This window comes from Solanum stenotomum, chromosome 3, assembly GCF_019186545.1.
Source record: "Solanum stenotomum isolate F172 chromosome 3, ASM1918654v1, whole genome shotgun sequence".
Classification (NCBI taxonomy): domain Eukaryota; kingdom Viridiplantae; phylum Streptophyta; class Magnoliopsida; order Solanales; family Solanaceae; genus Solanum; species Solanum stenotomum.
In genome coordinates this window covers 44,098,854-44,107,397 of record NC_064284.1, presented here as the reverse complement: position 1 = coordinate 44,107,397, position 8,544 = coordinate 44,098,854, and positions in this window count along the sequence as shown.

The window sequence follows — 8,544 nt, the reverse complement described above, 5'->3', positions numbered from 1 at the left end:
GGGGACTGCTCTTCAACTAAAGGGGGCTGATTTTGGTTTAAATCCCTATTTTCATTTTCATCAAATGGTTGAGATGAAGACACATCAGCCCTATCTATTTGTGGGGAGGATGACAGATCAGCCCTATTTTTGTGTGGGGAGGAGGACACATCAGCATTATCTTGTTGTGGAGATGAGGACACATCAGCATTAGTGCTAGGCAATACAAGTATCTCCTCTACAACTAAAGATATACTAATGGGATGTACAGCATATACATCAACAAAATCAGCACCATTCAAACCATTCAGAAAGTTTAAAACATCAGAATCAGTATTTAACATGTAAAAAGTACCCTTCTTGTTGACTCTACATCCAAATGTCTCAACATTTTTAACACCCAATTCCATTGCTATTTTATGAAACAACATAATATGCAACTCATCTACATCTATATTAATCTTTTCAACACTACTGATTCCATTGACATACCTTAAAGTAGGATTAGATACAAAACAGCCCCCATAGTGAAATTGAAGTGTCACTATAGTTAAAGCCATTACCTTACGATGCTTGTAAAGTAAAAAAAAAATAGCTACAGTTAAACCATAAACTTACCATGACTGTAACACAAAAATCCCTAATTTTTTTAAGGAAATAATGAATTGTTGTAACAGTTAAAGCCATTAACTTACCATGACTATAATTGTTGTAATAATGCTCCACTAACACTATCAATACCCAAGATAATTGACCAGAAATAAATTATTAATTTTGGTCGAAATTGGGATTTTACGAATAAACCCTAGAATCTACTCGAATTCACGAAATATGCCATTGAAGTAACTCAAAGTCATACATCAACTAAGAAAGCGTATTACAATAATATTACATCCAAACCAAACTAAAATCCCCAAAATATTTCAGAAAATCGAATGACAATCGACCCTAAACTCAAAAAGATACGCGCGAGGAAATGAAAAAGATCAGAACTAACGCAAAAGGCAAGAACTTACAACGAAAATCGGAGTGGAACTGAGCTTCAACTGAGCGAAGGTTTGGAAAATCACAGACGAACGTCGCGGAGAGGAGAAGAGAAGAGGAGAAGAGGAGAAGAGGAGAATAGGAGAAGAGTAAAAGTCGCGAAGGTTTGAAAAATTTCACCAGAGTTAGGACTATTCTTAGTTTAAGGTGAGTCATTTGCCACATGGAATATAATATCATACGTGGATTATATTTTTTTCTTTTTGGCTAACGTGTACGTGTTTGTGCAACACGCTCCATATAAAATCAAAAAAAGTGTTTAAAATGTTGGTTTGGATGGGTTCAGGGATCGAGATGACAAAAGGGTAAGTATAAGGGTTCACAATACAAACAGATACAAGTACAAGGGTCCACTAGACCCTTCTGCCTATTCATAAATATGCATGGAGTGTGTGTGTGCGAGCATAATTGTCCTCACAATGGCACAACAACAACAACATTATCATCACAGATACATCCCTTCTCAATAGAATCACAACATGTACATAATATCCCAACTAATGCACGATTCACATATATTGCATTTAAGGATCTTTGACCATATAATGCAACATATCTAATATTCATTACAATAGACATGTATACATTCATCATAGAAACACCATCATGATCATAACATAACATTCGTATTCATATCGTATCATACTTAGTCATATCTAGGGTTGTAAGGGAGAGGGACTTTATCTCAACACTACAGTACACATGGAAAATAAGCACCTCCACCATAAGTGGATCAACAATTAATAATTAGAATACTTGACAAGTAAACACCCCCACCATAAGTGGATCAATCCATTCATATATAATGACTTCACATAACGTACCTTCATAGATTCCTTTCAAGGCCAAGAGTCGAGATCAAGTCTAATATCTTAGATTTGGCACAATATATAGAAGAACATCATAATCCAACAACATAACCAATATGATCATTTTCAAGGTAATTCATATCTACAAGATTCTATCATATTCCATTCATGTCTAGGTGATCTAAACTAAGGTCATTCATCAACCTTAGAAGATCTCATCTAACCCCTCAATTTACCTTTTTCATGATATAACCCTAGACCAAGTCAATTTCATCTTAGATTCATAAGGTAATCAAGAATACATGTAAAATGATACTTAGATCATGTAATTACATCATAAACAACTCTATTTGAATCAATTGAATCAACTTCTAACAACATTCATTGTGTAGAGAAAAGTCATAGCTAGGTTTGGGGGAAAACTCATAGATCCTTTAGATTTGAAGTTAAAACCATCTAAAATCAGTAGTATTACCAATAATAAACATAGTTCAATCTTTAAGAACAACTTAGAAAGGAATCCATGGGGTTGAGTTGAAACCCTAGCTTTTGAAGACTTCAAGAATTGAATTAAAAGCTTTTGAGAGGGCTCCATGGGTGCTAGCTACCCATGGATGAAAACCACCATACCTTAGATGTAGAAACCCACGAAAATCCTTAGAGAAAGCCTCCATCTTTAATCCCCTAGGTTGGTTTCTTCGTTGGTCTTCAAGGGAGTTCTAGAGAGATAATTTTTGGGAGAGAAAGGGAATTGGGTTTTGATTGAGGGGTCTTAACTTGTGCTGACTTTATGACTTAGTTAGGGACTTATTCAACCTATATAAGGCATTTAATTAACTCCCTAGGCCCTTAATTAATTATCTAACTTAATTCCCAAACCCCCAACTTAAAGCTAAAAGTCACAAAACTGGCAGCATCTATGGACCCCAACCAACGGACTGTCGATTCATCTACCGTCCATAGTTTTTGTCCGTCGATTGGACCTGGGACTGACAGTGCTTCACTATTTCGGCCATAACTTTTTACTCTTAGATCGAAATTGGGCAAACTCGGTGGCGTTGGAAAGAGGACTCAGAGACCTTTAATTGGATAGGTAATAGAACACCTAATTCATTTTGAGCTATGAGATATGGCCATATAAAGAAGACCCTCACTCCTAACTAAAACTGAAAAACTGGCAGCACCTATGGCCCTCCACCTACGGACTATAGGTGGAATTATGAACCGTTTTGTCCCTCCTTCGTTTACTGAGGCTTGGTCATAGGAGCTAAAGCTCCCTAGACTAAGTCCTGACCTACGGAGCTTGACCTATAGGGCATCAGTTGACTTACGGGGCGTCACTTATGCCTCCTTAAGTCAACCAGTTTTTGACAGCTTTTGGCCAATGTTGGGGTCCTTGATCCTTGGGGGGGGGGGGTCGTACCCATACTTTTAACCTCTAAACATAGTGTTCTACAAGTGGGAGTCACTTCTACAGGTTATCACCCTCAAAAAACACTCCAAACTTCAACGACAGGACCCTTACAACTCACTAGTTCCAATGACTTGTTTCCGGATGTTATAGTCGTTTCTTAACGTTTGACTTCTAAAATCACCAAACTAACTTCAAAAGCCATTTTTCATCATTTAACCAAGTTTCCAACTATAAACTAACATGTGAGGCTCTAGTTCAACCTACTAGATTTAGTAAAACCCTAGCTAGGTCTTACTAGGTTTTACGGGGTGTTACAGTAGGTCGAATCGTCGATCAAAACCATGTCCAAGAAGTTTATTTCCTTATTCTATTTCCTTTTTGTTTAGGACATGTTTTTTTCTATAAATAGGGTATGTAAACCTCATTTTTGGGGGTTAGACGTTATTGTTTACTTTTAGTTCTTGGTATTTTCTTTGGGAATTAACTTGCAACTTTAGCAATTTAATTTCTGGATTTCGGTTTATAAGATTTTCTCTTTGACATTCAATTGGACATTTCAGGTTTCTTCTACTATTAACGTAAGTTCATGAATTCTCTTTATCAAAACTTGAATTGTGTTCTTTCAAGCATAAGTAGCTAAATCCACAACTAGGGTTGTGGGAACCATGAGCAATTAACAACATATGAATAACAATTAAGTAATTCTTGAGTAGTGTTTATGCATGTATTGGTAATTCTTTTGCTTAGAAGTCTTTTTAACGAGTGCACACGTTAGAACTCGCCTTATTGCTACATGTCGGACCAAGGACATAGTTACTGAGAAAATAATTGTCAATAGAGAATTAGTGTGATACTATCTAATAGTCTAATGCCAATTGGTGCGAGTGTGAAAACTAATCCATACATTGATGTGATGTCTAATATGAGGTAAAGGTTTGGGTTAGTAAAGTATACACACGTAGCCGAACCAAGGTGCGGGGTGAAATTCCCTATTTGGAGGACCAATCACTTAGGGATACCTATCTTACCAATTTTGCATGTAAAACACTAGGAAATGATTACTGTTATTAGGATTACCGCGTTAAGAGCTTATAGGGAACACATACACCCTAGTTTCTCTCTCTTATTGATAACTTAAAGATTGAATCTTGCTCACTTGTTACTTAAACAACAATCAGTTATTTGTTTCACAAACCCCCCCTTTATTTACTCGTCTCGCAAATAATTTGACTAAATGGATATAATAGTTAGTTAAGTTTAAGTCTGAACCGTATTCCTGATAGGATCGACCCCAACCTACAAGTTGGGTTCTTTATTTGAGAACGATAGCTCATACTTCTTTAGGAAGGTGTAATTTGAGCGTATCAAGGGGTATAAAGGCATGACTGGCGTGATCACTAATTATGATACCTATATAGGGGACTTATAAACCTATGGGGGCACGTAGTTCTAGGACTATACGGGTACGCTGAACCCTAGTCCAACTCGGTGTTAAGTCTACTCCCAACTAAATCTGTATATGACACAATATAACTGAAATACTAAAATGTCGAATAACTCAAACTACTGACATGCAAAGTATAACAATGTAACAATTATATACTGATAATGTGAGATTTAAAAAATGAAGCATGTATATTTGTTTAACTGACCTAGCATGTGTAATTCATGAACTAAGAGAATCTACACAACTAGGGTTCTGAGTTTCATGCAAAGGACTAACCAACAATTCCACGAAAACATGATAATCTGATTAGGAATATTCTAACAGCTAAATCAAAACTAATATCTAAGGTTTTAGAAACCCTAGGTCTAAGCAAGATATAGGAATCAAGATTCAGACTAATTTTAGGGACCACGTGGATGAAAGGAACCCATTAGTGAAATCTCACATACCTGGTGACGAATTTCACGGAGAAATCTTTTGATTTTGTGGCTGGAACTGAAGAAAACATGTTGCGTGTTCTTGAGGGGTTTGGTCGACTCTTTCTTCTCTTTTGCTCTAAGCTTGGTGATTTTTTGGAAATTGAATCGCTAAGGGTAAGTTCTGACTAAGTTACTAGGCTTAAAATGACCAAAACTACCTAGTTTAGGGGTTAAACGACGTAGTTTAGGTGTCCAACGCATAGGGGAAAGACCAAAATGACCCTACTTAAAATATGACGGGACCCATCCACAGAGCCACTGGCGGACCGTTGGTAGAACCACAGTCCATCGTATAGGTCGTGGCTATGGGCTTCAGGTTACTAGTTCCTGGAATCTTCCCTCTACGGTCCACTTCACGGACCGTGAAGGTCACCGTGGTCCTTTACTTGGGCTAGAGGCCTACTTTCTCAGCTTCACGCGCCTCACCACGTGCCGTCAGCAAGATCACGGCCTATGAAGGGCTCCGTGGTCTGATGGTTGGGCTTGGTTGGTTTTTCCTAGCTTACACGAGCCTTCCCACGACTCAAGATGTGGTCCACGGCCTGTGAAGGGTCCCGTGGTCCACCTCTTCTGGATGGGCCTGAGCCACGGGCAGGTCGACGGACCGTGGTTCCTTTCACGGTCCGTGAACATTGTTGTGGTTCACCAATTTTCTGTTGTCTGTTTGAGCCAAGTTCTAAGGTGTTACAATATCTCCCCCTTGGGAACATTGGTCCTCGAATGAAGCCTAAACTACCTAAGTATGGAGGGAAGGAGCTCCAATCCCTACCACTATGTACTGGAAACTTATATCTAACTAAATTGAGTTCCAAGAACATGCACTTATGCTGAAATGCAAGAACAACTGAAGGAACAAGACATTGAGACTGAATTTACGCAAGAGTAAACTAAGGGAATGGAGAGGAACTATTACCTGAAGTTGAAATGGAAACGGAAGGAAAGAGGAGAGGATACTTGGCCATCATGGTTGTTTCTGCTTCCCAAGTAGCTCCCACAAAACCTTCACTGAAGCGACTTCTTTGTTTCTCAACCGACGAACCTGACTGTTAAGAATCTCAACTGGCACCTCTTCATAAGTGATACTATCATTCACAATGACACTTTCTGAAGGCACTATTGATGTCGGATCACCCACACCCTTCATCAACAACGAAATGTGAAAGACTGGATGAACCACTGTTAGTTCTGCTGGCAACTCTAACTCATAAGCCATATTACCAACCCTTTTCAAGATTCTAAAAGGACCTACATATCTAGGATTGAGCTTTCCTTTTCTGCCAAACCTCATCACCCCCTTCATTGGTGACACCTTCAAGAAAATCTAATCGTCGATCTCAAACTCTAAGTCCCTTCTCTTTACATCTGCATAGTATTTCTGACGACTCTAGGCTGTCTTTAGTGTATCTCTGATGAGCTGAACTTTTTCCATAGCCTCATGAACCAAATTTTTCCCAATCAATATTGCTTCACCTACTTCAAACCAACCAAATGGAGATCTGCAACTATGCTCATATAGTGCCTTATAAGGGGCCATCTGAATACTAGAATGGAAGCTATTATTATAGGAGAACTCTATGAGAGGTAGGTGATCATCCCAACTACCCTTGAAATCGATCACACAAGCTCTCAATATGTCCTCTAAGGTATGAATGGTACGCTCTACCTAACCATCCGTATGTAGATGAAATGTTGTGCTGAGATTTACCTGAGTACCAAGACCTTTCTGAAATGATCTCCAGAAATGAGAGGTAAATTGAGGACATTTATCTGAGATGATAGAAAAAGGAACCCCATGCAACCTGACTATCTCATTAATTTAGAGTTTAGTATAATCCTCTGCTGAATCTGTAGTCTTGACAGCCAAGAAGTGAGCGGACTTAGTAACTCTGTCAACTATCACCCAAATGGAGTCATGTTGTCTGTGAGTACGAGGTAAACCCGTAATGAAATCCATGTTTATCACTTCCCACTTCTATGTAAGAATGTTAATCTATTGAGTTATACCTCCTGGTTTCTGATGTTCTACTTTAACCTGTTGACAATTGGGGCACTTAGCCACAAAATCTGCTATGTCCTTCTTCATGTTGTTCCATCAAAAGACCTCCTGCGGATCGCGGTACATCTTAGTAGCACCTGGAAGAATGGAATACCTAGAGTTATGGGCTTTTGTAAGGATATGATGCCTCAACTCACCCACATTAGGAACACATAAGCGACCCTGGTACCGAAGAACACCATCTCTCCCTTGGGAGAAAACCTCAACTTTTTGCTGATGAACAGCACCTTTCAACTGAAGCAACATAGGATCACTATCTTGTTTTTCCTTAACCTCCACTACCAATGAATATTTTGATCCATTCTGAACTATCACCTCACTATCTGATAGGTCCATAAGGTAAACTCCTAAGCGAGCAAGCTCGTGAATATCTATTGCTATTTCATTCCTTTCTTCCTCAAGATGTACTACACTACCCATAAATAATTTGCTAAGAGCATCAGGTACTACATTGGCCTTGCCCGGATGGTAAAGCACATTCATTACATAGTTCTTGAGGAATTCAAGTCATCTCCTCTGACAAAGATTCAACTCTTTCTAGGTGAACACATATTGGAGACTCTTATGATCTGTGAATATATCAACATGAACACCATACAAGAAGTGTCTCCAAATCTTATGGGCAAATACTACGACTGAAAGATCGAGGTCATGAGTCAGGCAGTTCTTCTCATGAACCTTAAATTGTCTAGAAGCATAAGTTATGACCTTACCTCGCTGCATTAACACACAACCTAGGCCGACTCTGGTTGCATTACAATAGATCACATAACCGTCGGAACCATCTGGTAGAGTCAAAATGGGAGTTGTAGTCAACCTAGTTTTCAGTTCTGAGAAGCTCTTCTCACACTTATCTGACCACTAAAACTTAACCTTTTTATGAGTCAGCTTGGTCAATGGGGAAGCTATGGATGAAAATCCTCCAACAAATCTCCTGTAATAACCAGCCAAACCCAAGGAACTCATGATATTTGTTGGAGAGGTGGATCTGGGTCATTGTATGACTGCCTCTATTTTTTGAGAATCCACTTGGATTCCTTCGCTAGATACCACATGACCAAGGAAAGCGATTGACTATAACAAGAATTCACATTTGCTGAACTTAGTGAACAACTAGCGATCTTACACTCAAATGAGTCGCATGCTCCTCCTCATTCCTAGAGTAAATGAGGATATCATCAATAAAGACGATAACGAACAAGTTTAAATTTTTCTTGAACACCCTGTTTATTAAATCCATGAAAGTTGCACGAGCATTGGTTAGTCCAAATGACATAACTACAAATTCATAATGACCATACCGAGTTCTGAAGGTT